The sequence below is a fragment of the Bombyx mori genome, chromosome 18 (assembly GCF_030269925.1).
Source record: "Bombyx mori chromosome 18, ASM3026992v2".
Lineage (NCBI taxonomy): Eukaryota > Metazoa > Arthropoda > Insecta > Lepidoptera > Bombycidae > Bombyx > Bombyx mori.
In genome coordinates, this window is record NC_085124.1 from 10117439 (window position 1) to 10137689 (window position 20251).

Genomic DNA, 20251 nt, shown 5'->3' on the forward strand with positions numbered 1-20251 from the left:
ATCAACGTTGTCAATGTCCAATTATGTCGCGAAACAGCCATGCATTCCGGTTCGAAGGGTCGACAGAACATTACAACTGAGACATCAATCTCGTCCCTGGTGGGCGGCGGATTACAGGTTGTGATGTCTATGAGCTTCAGTTAGTTATCACTAAAGACCAGGCGGGCCTCGTTCTACACATCTAGAAAAATAAAAGGTATTTATTCAAAAGATAAATACAAATATATTTACTGCGAGGCTACATGTTCAAATATATTTACTGCGAGGCTACATTTTTAAGGTGGTAGGACTCTTGTGAGTCCGCGCGGGTAGGTACCACCACCCCGCCTATTTCTGCCGTGAAGCAGTAATGCGTTTCGGTTTGAAGGGTGGGGCAGCCGTTGTACTATACTAAGATCTTAGAACTTATGTCTCAAGGTGGGTGGCGCATTTACGTTGTAGATTTCTATGGGCTCCAGTAACCACTTAACACCAGGTGGGCTGTGAGCTCGTCGTAAAAAAACATTTGCGTTAAATTTGTCATTCAGAAATAATTTAACATGCTACTTTTTTCTGGGATTGATAGCTGCTTGTGTCTCTCTCTAAACTATAATCTATGAGCTCTATTGTAACGGTTACCGTGGTAACTTTTGCTAAGCATATGCATTGCTATTACGTGGGCAATGGTTGATGAGAAATCCATTAAATTCTTTGCCTTCGTTTTTTATTTTTATTGCCCCTGTAGGCAGACGAGCATACGGTCCACCTGATGGCGAGTAGTTACCGTCGCCCATGACTTCAGCAATGTCAGGGGCAGAGTCAAGCCGCTGCCTACCGCTAATGGAAACGTCACAACAGTACATACCTTAAACATAAGCTGTATTAAAAAAGAGAAACAGCGAAAGATGAGCGCGTCCATGCGTTAATTTCACTCAGTCGTTGTGAGTCGAAACTCAAGGTAATTCCGTGAACATTTATAAACCAATGACTGCCTAAAACTCGACTAGAATGCGAAATGACGGCCACAAATAGGGTTCCCGAGGGTTACAAACGCGTTCCGCTACGGTCAGAGCACTGAGTAATGTCAGACGTTTGGCGGATCTAATGCAAACATTGGTCAGCCCTTACATCCTTATATTAAATCACGGAGCATGTGTGTACACTCGAAATTGGTCTTTTTTAGAATTGTTCAGATAAATACGTACGGTTGATATAAAAACAAAATAAACTGCCTTTTCCCGTTACTATTTCTCTGACTACGTGCAATGTAATTAATAATAATGTTTTGGAAGTACGTGTATACCTAATGTTTTTTAGTATAGTTACTTAATAAATTTACTTAAATTTGAATCAAAACATTCCTGTTAATTTTGTTTCTTGACAGCATTTCTCATTGATCTTTTGAAAAAAAAATCGGTTGTCTGTAAAGTCGGTTTATTGACGATAGTTGAACGTGACAACGTCATAAGAAAATACTGATGGAATGGTTTCATTTTTCAACTTTTCACTGAACTTCATACTTGAAGAAAACATGTAAATGTATTATTGTATAGCAGCTGTCCACGCGGATGCATCGCTCACTCAAGTAAGAGAGAGACAGATGTCGAACGCTGCCGAACGCGGAGGCCGATTGTGCCTCTTTGTCGCTCGTTGCGCGCTCTCACTTGCACTTCAAGCCTTAAATTGAACGCCTCCGAGCGAGGTAACGCCACATGAGTCATATTTTTTCGTGCGTGCAGCCAGCTCCATCAAATTATAAGACGTTGTCACGTCAAAATTAAGAGTTAAGACTTTTTTATACATTTCTCCGAGCTCTAAAAAACGTTTAGTACTAAGCAGTAGTATTAAGAAATAAATCTATTCAATTTTATAAAATTAATTTAAAAATCATTTTAAACGAAAGTGTTTCAATTGAAGACGAAACGTATTAAAAATCTGGAACGGCTTATTATCAGATGAAAGTCAATAACGTTTCGAATTGAATAGAATTATAAGAATTCCCTCGGGATATTAATAATCCGGATCGACATTTTCTTGTTTAATTCATTCTTGTTTAAATGGATGAATATTTTAATAAAATATCTGTGTGCTCTCGATCTATCAATTCAGTTTAATATTAATTAGCTTTGCTGAATAATTAGGTACATACCGTAACACATAATAGGTACATAATAATATATGTATAACGCGTACCATACATAAGTGACGTTAGTGAGTGTTACTCAAATTTAATCGAGTAATCAATAGAAGTATAATTGAACTTCACATTCCAGGGTGGTAACTTCACGGTCTGGTTAATGAAAACGTGCATCGATTCTCGGTCACTGTTTAATTATATCTTTTATACAAGAGTGTTTTTTTGAGAGTGTTTAGAGAGATTTTTTATGATACTGTAAATGAGAAGAAGCTGACAGAGAGAGACGGTGGCATTATTTTCCCATACCTGTACACGGGAGGTGAGCTCACGGGCTCAACCTGAAAGAATTTAAGAACACTAGCGCTAGCTTGAAGAGCCTAGCCCAGGCAAGCCCAGGCGATGGGGCTGTGCAAAGTCACCCTCTCCTGGGTCGGATGTGTAATTAGCGACGGTCACGATAAGAGGGTTATCGTGTCGCGCCGCTTTGTCGAAGTAAGAGTGGCATGAAAAACTACTAAAACTACTCATGAAGTTTGACTGTGTGTTCTCACAGTACTTTCTAACCTTACAGTAAATATTTCAAAATTACTGGTGGTAGGGCGTCTTGTGAACCAGCACGGGTAGATATCATAACCCTGCCTATTCCTGCCTTAAAGCAGTAGCATTTCGTTTTGAAGGGTGAGGCAGTCGTTGTACTATTAAACTGAAACATAAAACTATAGTATATTCCAATTACGAAGTCGTTTTTGACACCTCTTAGAACGTAACTCTTCACGTTTCGCATAGTTTAAAAATAAGAATCATTTTTTGTTCATGGTCGTAAATAATCATTTAAAAATACACAATCAATCTAAATCTTTAATACAATTAATTCACACACACACAACAACATAATAATAACATCTGTCAAATGGGACTTCGTAATTGGAATAGAGTATAATGTCTTAGTATGGGTGGCGGTATTTACGTTATTAATGCCTTTCGGGTTTCGGTAACCACTTGCTACCAGGTGGGCAGTGAGCTCGTCCACCTACTTATGCATTAAAAATTTTTAAAAGTCCGTTGAAAACGTTCAAATTTCATTACTAAACACATTCGCAGCCTCCATGCTATAACTGCAAAAATAACAAGCGGTGCAACCGAGAGTGGGCACGTCCCGTCAAATAAATTCTAATAAAGTTAATTAAGCCTTCCCGGGGTATTATCTCAGTATAATTTCAACAGTCCCGGAATTAAAATATATAAAAAAAATTGGCGGCTCTCTCGACGATTACGCCTAACGAGATAACGCAGCTCTGCGTGGCCGAACATTGTTATATCAAAGTAATGTGAATTTCGTGTCGCATCGAGATGTTACTGACGCCTAATAAAAACAGGTCGTTATTTCATAGAGATACAGTTTGATAATATTCCATTCTGTTGTTCATCATAAGACAGAATACTGAAGGTAAAATGACATTGAATAATTTTTATTTATTGCGTAGATGGTTGAGCGCCCCACATAGTCTTAACTGGTTACCAGAGACAACGTGTATATGTATATTAACAACGTAAATGCCGCGCCACACAACTTGAGACATAAGTTCTAAATCTCAGTTTTATAGTACAGCTGCCCCTGTATATCGGCTCTAACCACTTAGCATCGGGTGGGCCGTGAACAAGCTTATCCATGTAGGCAGTAAAAAAATGTAAATTATTATTTTAATATAGACAGGTGATCTTATTACATATAAAATGATGCGGTTGGAGGATGGATAATAGCCCTGATGGGGTTGGAGACAGCATCGAACATTTCCAGGCTTAACATTCCATTGCACAACTATACTTATTAATTGTCACTTGATCTCAAGAGTACCTACTATCCATATTCGGTTCCCGGACCGTCTTTGTTTAAGGGCCCTCGTTATCTGGATTTACATTAGGCATAACAAATACTAGATACACCACGTTGAAGATGGAGTAAAATATTTTTGTTACTGCTCAATTTCATTAAAAGAGGACCGAAAAAACAAACATTGGTTCTATGAAGATTAGCTTAAATTGTTAATTGGTTAAAAATATATATATGTAATACATTTATCGTCTCTGCAACTCCTGGTCTACCCCACGTAATTCAAGTATACTTGTCGACCGCGATTCAAGGATCCTCAATCCAATCAAGCACTTATAAGTCTTCAACTAAAAAGAAGAAAAAAAAAAAACAAACAAAAAATGGTTTAATTTGTAAGGGCCCGACAAACGGAAAGGGATAGAACAAAAAAATATCTGATGAGCAAAAGAGACGAAAGATGGTAACAAAATACACCATTAACGGCTATCTTGTGCACCTGTGTTATGTTCTGTGGAAAAATTATGGTCCCTTGAGATAGCACAAGATGTTACCCCTATTATTATATTTTACAGCATAATACATATTTCTTTTCTATTTAGTTAATCCATTTATAGTGTTTTCTTGGTTATTCAAAAAGCATTTTTTATCATACTGGTTTGTGACTCGACTCGGTGGTGCAATAGTTAACGCCTCTGATTGTTGTGCCGAGGGTCGTGGGTTCGATTCCCACATCGGGCTAGCTTTGTGTGATGAACAGGCATGTTTGATCTATGGCTGGGTGCTTTTTATCTATATTTGTATATATTTAAACGTATAGAAGTAAATTTGGCAGTATGTGATAAGCCCGGTAACAGTATGTGAGGTGTTCCCAATTATTATCTATATATTAATACATACGTGAAGCAAAAACTTTGTACCCCTTTTTACGAAAATTGCGCGGACGAAGAAGCATGAAATTTCCCACACTTATAGAGAATATAGAGAAGGAGTGCAGAAAGCTAATAGTTTTTTAAATTATGCATTAAAACACATTAAATCAACAAAAAAACCATTACACACACTATCATGTATTTGACACACACACACACTACTACACACATACATACAATTTATTTGTTTATGTCAAACTTTTCTTATTGCTTATAATCTGTCAAATTGAGAATAGATTAGATATTGTTTGTCTTTATTAATATTTGTCAAAAGTGTAGTCTTGGCGAAATCTGTGATTACAGAAGTATATCTTTGATAATAGAATGATATAGTGTACAAACCTATAAACTATTTCAATTAATTATAGTCGATTTTCGACTATCGAGTTCGAGAGATCACTTGTTACAATTATTATACATTAAAAGTGAAGTGAGAGAACACACGACATATTTTGGTTCATTAGAATCTCGTTATTTAGTTGTCCTTAAACTAACGAGACTTAAATCACTCAGATGTACGATCCTAATTATACTACTATCTCATTTGAGACCAGATAAATGTTTCCGATTCTTAATTTTACCTGTTCGGCTTAGTAAATACTTCGTTGATGTTGTGTAAAATGGAATAAGCTATCAAATGTATTATTAACTTCGTTTGATATATGATACATGTAACAAAGGTATTTATTAAAATAACAAGAACAATTAAGAATTATTTACGTATCTAGAATATACCTGACGATGAATATTGAATATACAAACCACATAGATTTGTATCGCCTTACGTTAGCACAGATATTAAACACCAGCGACCTTTAGATTGTGTCATAATATAAAATTATTTGTATTGGATTTCATCTGTTTCACGATCTCATTGAAACTATGAACATTCGATGTCCTAAGTAATACTGCTTATAACAAACGTTTGAAGTCTAACTTCAATTTAACGGCCGTTCTGGTGTAGTGGTAAGTGACATGGTCACTACACAAGGGGGTCGCGGGTTCGAATCCCGCCAAGGGAAGATATTTGTATGATAAATATAGAAATGTCTTTTCCAGGGTTATGGATGTTTATTAAATATATGTATGTATATAATAAAAATCTTACATTTATTTCCGTTATCTGGTACCTGTAATACAAATTCTTTACGAACTTAGTACGGGATCAGTTAATGTGGCGTGATTGTTAGTAAATATTTAAATAAAAATAAAAATAAAAAAATTAAATCATATTCGAGGTCTGTAGTCTATACTATAAATTACGAATAGGCTTTCATAGGAAAGCGAATGTTAGCTTTGTAACCCATACATGGAAATTCCTCTGCTCGCCACACAGAAGTACTGCATCTGCTTTAAATTTCAGTTTATTAAATTAAGAATTAAAACCAGTATATTAATTAAGCTTTTCAACATTTTCTTTAAATAAATGCCAATTTTAAATATCAATGGACTTAGCTTAGGCACTATAGAATTTATATTAAGTCTGTACCAACATTATTAACTAGTAAGCAAATCATATAAATAGCGTAACAAAGAACATAATCCTTCAAATACAAAAGTAAATTCATTTTACAGTCACATTAATAAAATATTTTAATATGAAAACACAAAAACCTTTTAACGAATTTCACTTCGAGAAAATATTTCGTATTATTTTCATTAACGAACAATGAACAGAATCTTATCGGCTTATAAACTTTCCTTTTATGTAAACTTTTATGGACAGCCTCAAAGTCGCAGGTACACGTTGAACCGCGAACAAACCGAGCCAAAACCGTGGGACTGCAGTAATGCGGTGTGAACACGTACAAAATGTTTGCTTTCCTTTTGTAGAGCTGCTCTTAGTAGCGGTGTAAGTCATAAGATAATAGCGAATTTTTGACATGAGATACTAAATATTTATTTACATATGCCTAACCTCGAGGGCCATTAAGCAATAAAAAAAATATTCGAATCTTCAACATCAAATCTATTTTAAAAAAAGCTTAGATTATACTTTAAAATACTTAAATAAATCATTTTTTTTTATTGCTTAGATGGGTGGACGAGCTCACAGCCCACCTGGTGTTAAGTGGTTACTGAAGCCCATTGACATCCACAACGTAAATGCGCCACCCACCTTGAGATATAAGTTCTAAGGTCTCAAGTATAGTTACAACGGCTGCCCCACCCTTCAAACCGAAACGCATTACTGCTTCACGGCAGAAATAGGCAGGGTGGTGGTACCCGGCGAAGCTAAAATAGCCTCTCAAGGCTATCAGCATAGGTAGGAAAAAAAAAAAAAAAAACCACCCACGCGGACTCACAAGAGGATCTACCATCAGTAATTACGCAAATTATAATTTTGCGGGTTTCATTTTTATTACACGATGTTATTCCATCACCGGGGAAGTCAATCGTGAATAATTATGATGTACGTATTTCATTGGGAATATTGGTACCCGCCTGCAGGATTCGAACACCGTTACATCGTTCGACACGAATGCACCGGGCGTCTTATCGTTTAGGCCACGACGAATTCAAACGTCCTGGTATATCTTGATGGTGGAGTGTGTCGTGAGCGTACCAGTATGCTATCTACATCTGACGCGAAGCAATGGGGCGTTCCGCTTTGAAAGGTGGGAGAATCGTTGTGCAATCTGATTGAGACTTTAAGCCCTCTTCTAACATATGATGGACCACGAGCTCGTCTACTCATTCAATAAATTATAACAGTACAATTTCATCAATTTCAATCATTAGAAAAATTGGTACCCGCCTGCGGGATTCGAACACCGGTGCATCGCTCAACACGAATGCACCGGACGTCTTATCCGTTAGGCCACGACAACTTAACACGACAAAAGAAAGCCTGAGAATATACTATACATCGAGCTACATATTGAGCAATTAATCATTCCTTTCATGTTATTTTAACAGTTGCCTTAAATAGCTAAGTGATCGCTTTTACCAATACTAATTTTACCGTAACGAAAGTTGTAGGATCACTGACAAAATAAAATCTAAATACTTAAACAATACTTCAGTAGCTGCGATAAATTATTAATTTGTTATTAGATCTATTTGGATTTGTTTTCATTTTAAGGGATGATAGGTGAGTTCCTCGCTATATTTTGTAAATTTATGCACATAAACTTTGAAAAGTTCAACGTATTTGGATTAATATCCCCCAAAAAAGTCGGGGCATCAATTTAAGCCGTTGGTAAATAATCATTTGTGTACATTCGATGCAATAAATTATGTATACCACAAATCGCTTTTTCTTTTGATTTGTTCCTTTCAAGAAATCGTAGGAACGAACGGGGAACTTAGAGACTTTTACATTTATTGTTATTTGAAGTAGCGGTGTTTGCCAGTTCTAGACTACTGCAAGATGGAGAATATGGATTTCAAATGCATTCTGTTCTATTCGTTATTTACGAGGGATTTTAAAGCTATTTTTCAATTCAATTCTCAAAGTTTGAAAACGTATTTTCATGTGACATTCCTTTGAAGTTTGCTCCTTTATATGTTTTGCATAATTTGGCTTCGTTCGTATTTCTGACTTCGAAATCGTTGTATAAACAGTTTACGCTATTTTTGTATTATTCTTTATGATATGTCTGATAAACATTAACATTAAAACTTTTTAATAAAGTGTATGTAAATTGTATGTATGTATGTATGTATTTAATTAAGTGTATGTAAATATATTTTAAACGAAAATTCACTTAACCGTAATCACAAATCGTGATATTATTTTATTGAAATTTACTAGATGCAATCTGTGAAGTAAATAAGCTTTCAGAATCCATTTTAAAAGAGTACTGACTAAAATTCCCTGAATATTCCTAACATTCGACGAAAGCAACGAAGCGAAAAATACAATTAAAAAAGTATGAAAACTCTTAAATTAGTACGTAACAAGTTGGTCGTAGGCGATAAACCGCGTCGACAGATCCGGAGATTCGTTCGCGTAATCAAACGTAATCCAGTTAAAACTTTTCCAATAAGCCGCCCCCTAGTGATGCATTCCTCCGTACAGATATCTCGTAAAATGTCCGACGAAAAACATCAAACTTGTAGGTTAAAAATGGAATACGTGTACATAATATTTAGCGTAATTAATACTCACAGGCGGACTTTACATAAGTGTTATTAACCATATTTTTATGCTATTGCTTTTTAAATATACTTTTTAAAAACCTGGATAATTCATGTTTAAAATTGAATCCGTAATTGTTATAATTACCGCGTAATTACCGATGGTGTAATAAGCGGTAAGATTTTAGTTATTTCGGCTGAAAACTTTAATTCTCGTCTATTCTATAGGATTTATTTTAATTAAACATTATAAGTTGATTTGTTTGAACATTATTCTTTTCTTAATGTAACGATTTTCGTCATAGAAATCACTCCAAAAGGGTGGAAGAAACATAATTTTCTCGACATCTTGGTAAACTCAACGCACCATTTAACTAATGAGATAAATTCCATTGCGGCGATTTTTACCCTCGAGAAATTGAACAAGTAATCTCTCAATCTTTTAATGACGTGAGAGATGAACTCCGTCAAGATCGGCGTCGGATTCTGGGGTCTCCGGGATTACGAAATGTCATTTCGTTTCGAGACTTAATTATATAATGTTGATATCTGGATAAGTGACGAATCAAATTTAATATGACGTTGGAATGGGTTGTTCTGATATAATACTAGTTTAATTATTCTTTGACGGAAACTGATGGGTTTTTGTTTTACAATAAGTAATAAACGTGAGTTAAGGAGAACGGTGGCATTTTCTCACCTATGCGAGCATACATTGCGCTCTCTGAGGTATCCTATCTTTATTCTCTAATAAATAATAACCGTCATCACGTAGACTATACATTAGACACTGTATAGCCATGATACTAAGACTATACATAAATAATAAAAATCTTACGTTACGGACGTTTTTTTTCGGTTAGGGTACCCCTCCGCATCGTCCCACAAGGAACTTCGTTCCAAAAATACCTAAAGTAAATACATCAATACGTTTAACAAAAAACTTAATACCTCTAATACATTAGAAGCTTATACAAAGTACGAAATTAATCTCTGAAATGATGCTCGATGCGTGCCATCAGTCACTTCTTTATCCCCCCAAACAAAATATACAAGCAATGGAATGGAAACGATGAAAAGCGTAATCCATTTCGTACTCTTAATAAGACGAAGAGATAAAACAGAAATTTAATTTTTTGCTATAGCTGAAAAGATGTTCCAGGAAAATAATATTTTATTTTATTACCTAAAGTCGAAATAACTAAATTGAAATGTATATTTATGTTCCGTTATGTACATTTATAACAATAATATGCTTTTTATAAGAGTAGACGAAGCCGGGGTCTACTTAGTATTAAGTAGTAGATATAACACACAACGTGAAATCTGAATCTCGTTTTTCTTTTTATTGCTTAGATGGTTGGACGAGCTCACAGCCCACCTGGTGTTAAGTAGTTACTGGAGCCCATGGACATCTACAACGTAAATGCGCCACTCACCTTGAGATATAAGTTCTAAGGTCTCTGAATAGTTACAACGGCTGCCTCACCCTTCAAACCGAAACGCATTACTGCTTCACGGCAGAAATAGGCAGGGTGGTGGTACCTACCCGCGCGGACTCACAAGAGGTCCTACCACCAGTAAAAAACGGTATAACGGCTGTCCCAAATCTACAAACTGGAACAGTGAAACATATCACTGCTTTGCTGCATAAAATATTCAGTATTGATACTACCCACCAATAATTAGGCAAATATATGTATTCTAATACGGGTTAGATTTTCATTACACGATGTTATTATTTCATCGACGTCATTCGTGAAAACGTGCTTAATACATATGTTCTAAAAAAGTTATACCTACCCGCAGGCTCTTTCAAGGCACGACGACTTCAAAAACAAAAGTAGACACTATTAATTTTTGAAATTGCAAATATAACCGTACTTATTTGCGCATTTACTGTAGCCTTTCGTTTTTATTAATTGTATTGTTAGAATCGTACAAATTAAGTGTGAAGTCCGAAAATAATAAATATCATTCTAAATGAACGAAGCGAATTCGTGTATAAATATTAAAAGAGTTTATGGTAAGAGTAACAATAAATTGAATGCGTTTTAGCGTTCCGTCCCCTCAAGAACGGCAACAACGATTCGGAACAGAAGGTTCACTTTGTGTATCATTCATTTAATAACGCTTTTAATGACAGATTACTGCAAAATGATAATACAATTGTATAACCAAGTTAGCTCCAAAAAAAAATTTAGTATTCCATTTAATTCCCAATGCTTTTACGACAATCTTAACGCAAACTCTGGCCACTTTATTCATAAATCACGCGACATACTCGCGCGTCCATAATTCTACAAAACAATTCTAAAAACTTTTACTATGTAATCGTAAATTCCACCTTAAGTCTATTTTATCCTCGACATTGCTTAGTTGTTTATTTTTGAAAATAAAATATTTTAGATTATGAAATTTTGTTTGGTAAGTACGAAACATGCGACAAGTTGTTTAGTAACACAGCCTGGAGCCGCTGAGCAATAATTTTTACAATCATTAAGTAAGTCATTATAATAATAAACGTCATGGATATCATTCTGTAAGCTAATAATTAATACACTCAAAAACACAAATTTTTACGGGTTTATTTTTGAGCCTTCTGAAAAATCTATTTGTTGTGAACAATGACTCATTCAGAGTAATAGCGTAACGGTTGCCCAATAGGCTTTCTGCGAAATTATACAACAAAACTCCCCCTAAATAAATGTGAATAGTTATTACATCAATAAAATAAAAAGTAATTGCATAGAAAAAGAAACAATGGATCTAAAATAAAGAGTATTCGAATAATAAAATTGCATTGGGTTTCGACATTTAAAATTATTTATTATAGTAATGTACCCGACATTAAGAAAATTTAAAAAAATGTGTTTTTGTCTGTGGTTTCGAAAGAATATATTCAGAAGTTTTTTTATAGGTCCTTCCCTGATTAACTGTTTCTAATTTTATAAATCTATATATTAATACGTGAAGCAAAAACTTTGTATCCCTTTTTACGAAAATTGCGCGGACGTAGGAGTATGAAATTTTCCACACTTATAGAGAATATAGAGAAGAAGTGCACAATGCTAATTTTTTTTTAAAAGGATGCATGAAAGATACATTATATCAATAAAGAAATCATTCCACACACTACATACCATGTATTTGACGCACACACGCATGCATACTACATATTTATTGTCAAGCTTTCGTTCTTGACGTCTGTTGTCAAATTGAGAATAGATTAAACATCGTTTGTCTTTGTTAATATTTTTAGTGTAGTTTTGGCGAAATTTGTGATTATAAAAGTATAAAATACAATCATAATAGTGTATAAACTTACAATTCCAATTAATTTTAGTCGAATTTCGACTACTGCTGGCCCTCTAGTACCTATAAACATCTCATGAGACATAACATATGATGTCTACTTAACAGTTTAGTTAGTAGTAAAAGTAGTTGCAAAATTTTACTATTGTAAACTCACATAATTTGGTGAACAAAAAGAAGGTACTATTCAGAAAGAGGCAGAACCAAAATATTTCAGATACGTTTAAGAATAAAGAGGTTTTCGATGCTATTGTTTCCACGACTAATAGTAATGACGTTATGCCACATATAACCACCGACGTACCTTTATTATACTTAAAGAATCAACGAGCAACGAGGTACTAATTTAACTAATTTTGATTGATGAGACAAAAAAAGAATAAGGTCACCATACACAAAGGCAATGAACAACATGATTCATATAATGCAGAGTGGTTTTAAAGTAATTGAAACTTCCTTCCATTGCGGAATGTTAACGATACGCCGTCGCCACTCGCATCGAGTGTGACATGTTCTTTATAAAAATATTCCCGTAGCGAATTTAATAACACGCAAAGACAGAAACACGGTGCAATTATTTTTAGTTTTTCTTATACAGTACCTATTTTGTTCGAAATTATCCCGCAAAAATTTAATTTTCTCGTTTTGTTTTTGTTTGTTTATTTTTTCTATATCACTGGATACAGTAAACGAGTAAAAGTCTGTCACAGCCTTCAGACGAAAATACCCGACTGCTTTGCTGCAGAAACATACAGGATTTACATCCTTGTATGAACACCCCACAACCTAACAGTCAACTATGACTTAAATATGTTAAAAACAGGGTCATTTCTTTACTACATACCTTGGGAGCAATTAAGAAGAAAACCGCAAGATAATTGCAATGACGAAGTACTGTAATCTCGAATTAAAAATATCCTAACGACTGACACAATATGTATGTAAAAAAATCGAGATAAGAAGTATGACTTAACTCCATTAGAAAAGGGTTCAAAATGGAAAAAAAATATAAAAAAATAGTTCGCAAATACAATAAGCATCCCAATATTTCGGATTACCTTGCCGTATTTATAATGAGCTCTCACATTAATTTCACCCGGATGAAAATAAACGAGACAGATCCAGCCACACAACTTGGTATTTGAAACTGTATGAAAACAATTATATTCATTTTCTCTTTTTATATTTTATATCCATAATTAGTAGAATTCATACCCGACCGATCCGACCCGACATAGACCGAATGGTAAACAGTTGACGTCGCCCAAAACACGTCATTACGGATCCTCCCGATCCATTAACGGTGATTTTAGGTACCACAAACACCAGTCACTGTCCTCGTCGAACCCGTCGCTTGCGACGAAGGGCTCGACGAGCGAATTAACCCACAGACACAGACCACTGCGTTTCTCGCCGGATCTTCTCAGTGGATCGCGTTTCCGATCCGGTCGTAGATTCTGCGAAGCACTGCTCTTGCTAGGGCCAGTGTTAGCATCACTCCGGTTTGAGCCCCTTGAGCTCACCTTCTAGTTAAGGTTACGCTGAAATAGCCTCTAAAGGCTATCAGCTTAGGTAGGGGAAAAAAAAGTAGAATACTGTGTTGAATTTCAAAGATTTTCGGTCATGTTTATTCTTTATAACATTTGTAACTAAAGTAGATTGGGTTGGTTCCTTTTTCGATAACTACGTTCGTATCATGGTGTCAGCAACGTAAATAGTGTTCGAAAATACAGTATATCTCTTAATCGATGTGCATGTTACACGTACGTTGAGTTCATTGACTTTAACACTTGCATTTTATAAGCGTAACTTACGATCCTTTTGGGGTCATATACGACCGGCTAGTCTGTATACAACAGAAGTAAGGGCCACGACGATATCAAATTAATATCCTATGGCCTAACATATTTTGATATGTGCAATTTTTTATCCGGTAAACAATGCATTCCCCTACACATATTTTTGTGTATTTTAATATTAATCCTATTCTATGTACTGTATAAACGCACAGATGTAAGTAAGATAGAGTAATAGAAGAGTATTACATGCATTAATAAAATAAAAAAATGATAAATAATAGTCATGCCAAAGTGCAAATTAAGTATATACAGTATTCATCAAAGCCAAATTAATCATCACGATGATTTAAATCTCTTTTTTACTATTGTAAATCCATTATAACTAACCTGAGTATAAGTTCACTAGTCTGTAATGATTGTTCAGTGATTGACTGACATGTATGGGAAAGTGATGATTTTGATTGATTTAATATGTGAAAGTGAAGATCGTGTAAAGATATCGTGAGAATCGCAAAACCACGCAAACGTGCAACAATAAGTTTTACCGTCGAAATTTATGATTCGTAATTCTAAGGTGTTTTTGATAATTCCTACAAAAACGGAATAGTTTGATTTGATATTCAATAAAGAAGTGTAACAATTTTTTTTTTTTCGCGCAATGGTTCAACGAACTCATGGCCCACGTTCTATACTGTTTTCTATTCTATTCTATTCTTCAAGTGCTGGATAAAATGTCCCAAAGATAATTATTACAACCAGTGGATGGGCCTATCAACCAGTGAGAATTGCTAACACTGGCCCTAGCAAGAGCAATATTTCGCAGTATCTACCAAAGGATCAGAATCGCGACCCACTGAAAAGATACTCACTGGGTTGTGTCTATAAGATGTTTAACAACGCTAGAAGCTACAAAGAACTTTCCATTCGAGTTTCACAAACGAAGCAAATAACATTAAAAATATTTTATTTCAATTGAAAAATGATATAAAACAAAATCGAACACTCCATTAATCAAGATAATTCAATCTATAATTCTATAATAGTGGAAAACGACAATAGTTTTTTTAACTTATAACGCTATTGGGTACTATTAGATCGAGCGTGATTCAGAGTGCTATAAAGAATTAAAGTTCTCGTAAGGCTCCGCAGTTTGAATTACGTCGTGAAAGTAAAAATAGTGTTAAGATATCGTGAGAATAATTAAATTACATAAACGTTATAACGCATTTATTATTTTATTGCACGCTATTTCGGATTGGCTGATATACAGCCGTAGAGCTGTTTCCTTTGATTATTAAAGCTATTTTAAAAGAAAGAATATCGAATTTAGTGTACCTATTTCATCATCATCAGCCTATAGCAGTCCACTGCTGGACATAGGCCTCTCCAATTGTTCGCCACTGAGCACAATCCTCGGCTTCTCTCATCCAGTTCCTGCCAGCCACTCTGCACAGATCGTCACTCCACCGAGCCTGAGGGCGTCCTGCACTGCGTTTTCCAGTTCGCGGTCTCCACTCAAGAACGCGTTTACCCCAACGGTTATCGGTTGTCCTGCTAATATGGCCAGCCCATTGCCACTTCAGCTTACTAATTCGCTGTGCTATATCTATAACTGTGCTATGTTCTCTGTCGGATTACCTCGTTCCGGATTCGATCTTTCATAGAAACTCCAAGCATAGCCCCTCCATAGGTCGCTGAGCAACTTTAAACTTGTGGACCAGCCCAACCGTGGGTGTCCACGTTTCCGCTCCATATGTCATGACAGGTAGGACGCACTGATTGAAGACTTTCGTCTTCAATTGTATTCTGTACCTTTGTTACAGTATATTTTGCTAATACTTACCTAATTTTGAAAAGAGATTTTTTTTTGATAATTGTTAGTATAAATAATACGAGCCCTATATAATCTACTATATAATGTATGGCTTAGAACAAAAAAAGCTCATTAGAATTAAGGATTTATGTGATTATGTTGTTACTTTATCCAAACGGGGCAGAAATCAACTTTCAGAAATTTTTTGTTGCCTTTTTGGCAGACATAATGACCCACCTGATGGTAAGTAATTATTGTCGCTCATGGACATCAGCAACGCCGGCCACTGCCAAGTCTGAGTAGTTTCAACGCGTTTCACTAGTACTATGTAAAAGTACACTTGTGAAAGCAGAACAGGAAATAGGAAATAAAAAAGTGTCTTTGTTATTTTAGTGATTGATCGTGAGACTTAATCGCGAACTGTTCAACTCGTGATATAGTAGAATATTTACTTTAATAGGGTATTATGAGAGACGATTCCTTAGTTTTAGAAGAAACCCTATTTTATGCATCCGATAAAGAGAATTACTAAGCCGGTCCTTAAACGCCAGCTCAAAAATTATACTTTTATCTATACTCAATAAATAAATAAAACATTTTGTGTATAATTGAAATACAATAATTTATACATCATTTTGTAAATATTTTGCTGTGTTTATTTTTGATGCACGGGAAACGTATGTACTTGAAGAATCTGTTTCGTAATTTTCAAATAAGTAACATACTGTTGAAATCTCCACTACAGAATTTACTACAGCTCCAGATATAACTGTTACCGTGTAACAGATTCTTAAATTAAGTCCTCTCCTTGGTTTTTCAGTAGTAGTGTGACATGTCCATATTCAAGCGAACTGTGAAAATAATTCATCCAGTAGCTTACTTTCATTCCAAGCTCTGCTAATGTCCAAACAGCGGGCGACAATGAACAAACTAATCTGCCGTCGATAGCATTTTTTTTTTAATGGTTAGATGGATGGACGAGCTCACAGCCCACCTGGTGTTAAGTGGTTACTGGAGCCCATAGACATCTACAACGTAAATGCGCCACCCACCTCGAGATATAAGTTCTAAAATCTCAGTATAGTTACAACGGCTACCCCACCCTTCGAACCGAAACGCATTACTGCTTCACGGCGGAAATAGGCGGGGTGGTGGTACCTACCCGTGCGGACTCCCAAGAGGTCCTACCACCAGTGATATTCAAAAGCATTCAAAAAGTTTAGAACCGTTAATGGCATCTGAAACATCCATAGTATGTGTACAAATCAAAAAGTAATGTAACAAAAATCTACAATCACAAAGAAAACAATAAAAATAGACAAAAGCATGCGAACGTAAACAATAACAGTTTCTCTAAACAGAATGCGTGTATTCGCAACAGGCAAGCCGGATGTCTGTAAGTCAGCTTTATTTGGAAATTCACTAGAGACTCAATTCTGAGGGTATTACTGCCTGAATTCAGGCCAAATGCGTTGTGAGTAAAATGGATTTTATAGCCTACTTCACGAATAAACCCTTTTTTTATTGTCTACTTGTTGAACAGATGTGAAGTTTTGTTTATTTTTCCACAAGTATTTTGACAGTAGTTCACACGTTTAGCGTAATATGTTTTATTATTGCCTACAGACGAATCAGTGTTCTTAAAACATTCTCGCTACAAGATCCAACGTCCAGTTCGGGTACTGGTATCGAGTAATTGATTTAAGCTATGCTAAATTTGACTATACCGTAAAAAAAAACGTAATATTGTATTATTCGTAAAACTCAATCCATCGAATTCAATTTTGGTTTATATTTTAATTTTTTTTCCTACCTATTCTGATAGCCTTGAGAGGCTATATCAGCTTCACCTTGACGTGTAGATGAGCTCACGGGACTGAAACCGGGTGTGTTGCTAGCACTGGCCCTAGCAAGAGCAGTGCTTCGCAGAATCTACCACCGGATCGGAATCGCGACCCACTGAGAAGATCCGGCGAGAAATTCAGTGGGCTAATCTATCTTACATTTTAACAACGAAATGTACAGAATGGCTGCTATAAAAACTAAAAAAAGAACGTGCGTAAAATAGTACTGTTTTCAATCTAAATACTATTTATTGAGATTTGAGTTCATTGACTTCACAATGTCGATTCGAATCAGAACGGATTTTCTAGCAATAGAGATTAAATTAAAAATTTCGAGAGTCAATTTCGTTATTGAAAAAATTTAAAAACGTTCAGTGTTCCAAAAAAAAAAAAACAGTTTCAAGACTATCTCTAACAATCTATGTACGTAATCGATTTGTTCTTGATTCAATTTTAATTTTAAACTCTTCAAACTTTTATTATTAAGCAATCATCATCAGCCTGTATCTCTCCACTGCTGGATGTAGGCCTCTCCCATAGTCCGCCACAATGAACGATCCTCCGCCTTCCGCATCCAATCTCTCCCAGCATATCGCTGCAAGTCATCGGTCTAACGGGCAGAGGGACGCCCAACGCTGCGCTTATCGGTACGCGGTCTCCAGTCCAGAACACGCCTGCTCCATCGGCCATCGGTTCTGCGACACGTGTGTCCGGCCCATTGCCACTTCAGCTTGCTAATCTATAGGGCTATGTCGGTTAATTTACGGTTATTAAACAAACACGTGTATAAATAATACTTTAATTTATTATTGACCATCATATTGTACTGAAACCAGTACTCCAACATTAGTCATACAATTAACCGTACAGTCGTAAATAAAATTAGCGTAGAATCCAAATTCCCTTTGACTACATTTGTCCCCCGTGTTGTTCGTTACAATGAAAGACAACAACAAAGCTTTTTTTCTATCGATTAATGAAGCAACAAAGAAATGAATCATTAATTCATGTTAAGGAATGAACAACAAAAACATTTTAGCTCCCTCCGGTGGACGTTGAATCTTAATGCGTTAATCTGAATTTCAATGGCGGGAGTAGTCGTGTCTCCGATAAACGATTCAATGATTACATAGTTAGAATTCTTAATTGTTTGATCAGTAAATCTAGTAAATATACTTAATGATGGATCATTCAGAAAACGAACGGAAAACAGTAACTGTAGATTTAAATTCTCAAAACATTTTAACTAGTAGGTAGGCTGTATTGTGCTATCTATTTCTGCCGTACAAAATAATGGTGTGAGAATGGCGTGAATTGAGACTTCGGCTGAGGCTAAGGCTGTATTGTGCTATCTATTTCTGCCGTACAAAATAATGGTGTGAGACTGCCGTGAATTGAGACTTCGGCCTCATGTCTCAATGTGAGTAGCGCCATTCCGTTATGATGTCTATGGACTCCGATAGCCACTTAACACCAGATGGCCCATGAGATCGTTCACCCATCGAAGCAATTAAAAGAACTAAGATACAACTCGTAGTTACGGTGTAAACTGTATATAATTATGCGGGGTGTAATTAACCCAACACTAAATGCGCTTGGAATTAAAACTGTACACAATTTACAAACCACAAAACAAAATGAAAACGAGTTAAGGATTTTGCTTCAACTATAGAAATGGTATGCAAGAAAAAAACGTTAACCGAAATCGCGAACCCCTGGCTTAGTCACGTTCGAAAAAGGCATTTTAATAATAGTAGGCGACATCGTTCGCACAATGGTAGGCCCGTACGATATTCCGTTTCAATACAAAAGCCTTGGGAAGCCACTCGATATCCGTTCTAATAAAAACCGGATACGGCAGGATACACCCGGATGCGATCACCGCAGATCCACTCATGTTCACAATACTTTTTGTTCGATAGTAAAAAAGAACTCCCCTGAATTTTCGAGGCACACTCCGTCAAAACCGCAGTTTACCGATTACGGTTTCACTTCGACTTTTTTCTTATGATTTTTTTTAAGTATCATTGTGTGCGCCATATTTTGTTTTTGCTTGTCGCCTTTACAGTTATGAATCAACGTGACAAAATTAGCATTTCATGATTGCCTTTTTCTTGGTGCCGCTTTAAATATTTGTTCTTATTTTTATTATTTACAATGGTACTTTTGCGTTCGCTTACAAATTATTAAAGCATTTATAATAACACATTAAATATGAAAGAAGTCTAACGTGTAGAAATGAAATATGAAGGATATCTGCTTCTCAAGTGGAACATATTCGTGGCCCAAAAACGGAATCCTTAAAATCTATACAAGAAATCAGATCCTTTTCAATGCGTATTTCCATACGTTGGTATGTTATTGAAGAGTACTCCTTAGAATTGCAAATAGGTCTCCGGGCGGGTCCTATTGAAATGTCAATTTGTTTTCTATCGGGGTTGGTTTGTTTGGCTACCCCGAGACATATCACCGCACAATTGTATACATTGGCTTCGTATTGGCTAGATCAACCACTTTCGGT

General features: G+C 35.7%; 1 protein-coding gene and 1 long non-coding RNA gene across 7 annotated transcripts in view; both read right to left on the reverse strand.

The window, feature by feature from the left end:
- The window catches only part of LOC101743686 (fasciclin-2), a 134708-nt gene that overhangs the window by 47536 nt on the left and 66921 nt on the right, over positions 1 to 20251 (reverse strand). The window lies entirely within an intron of this gene.
- Positions 1 to 20251, reverse strand: part of LOC119629842 (uncharacterized) — a 61740-nt gene that overhangs the window by 1059 nt on the left and 40430 nt on the right. The window lies entirely within an intron of this gene.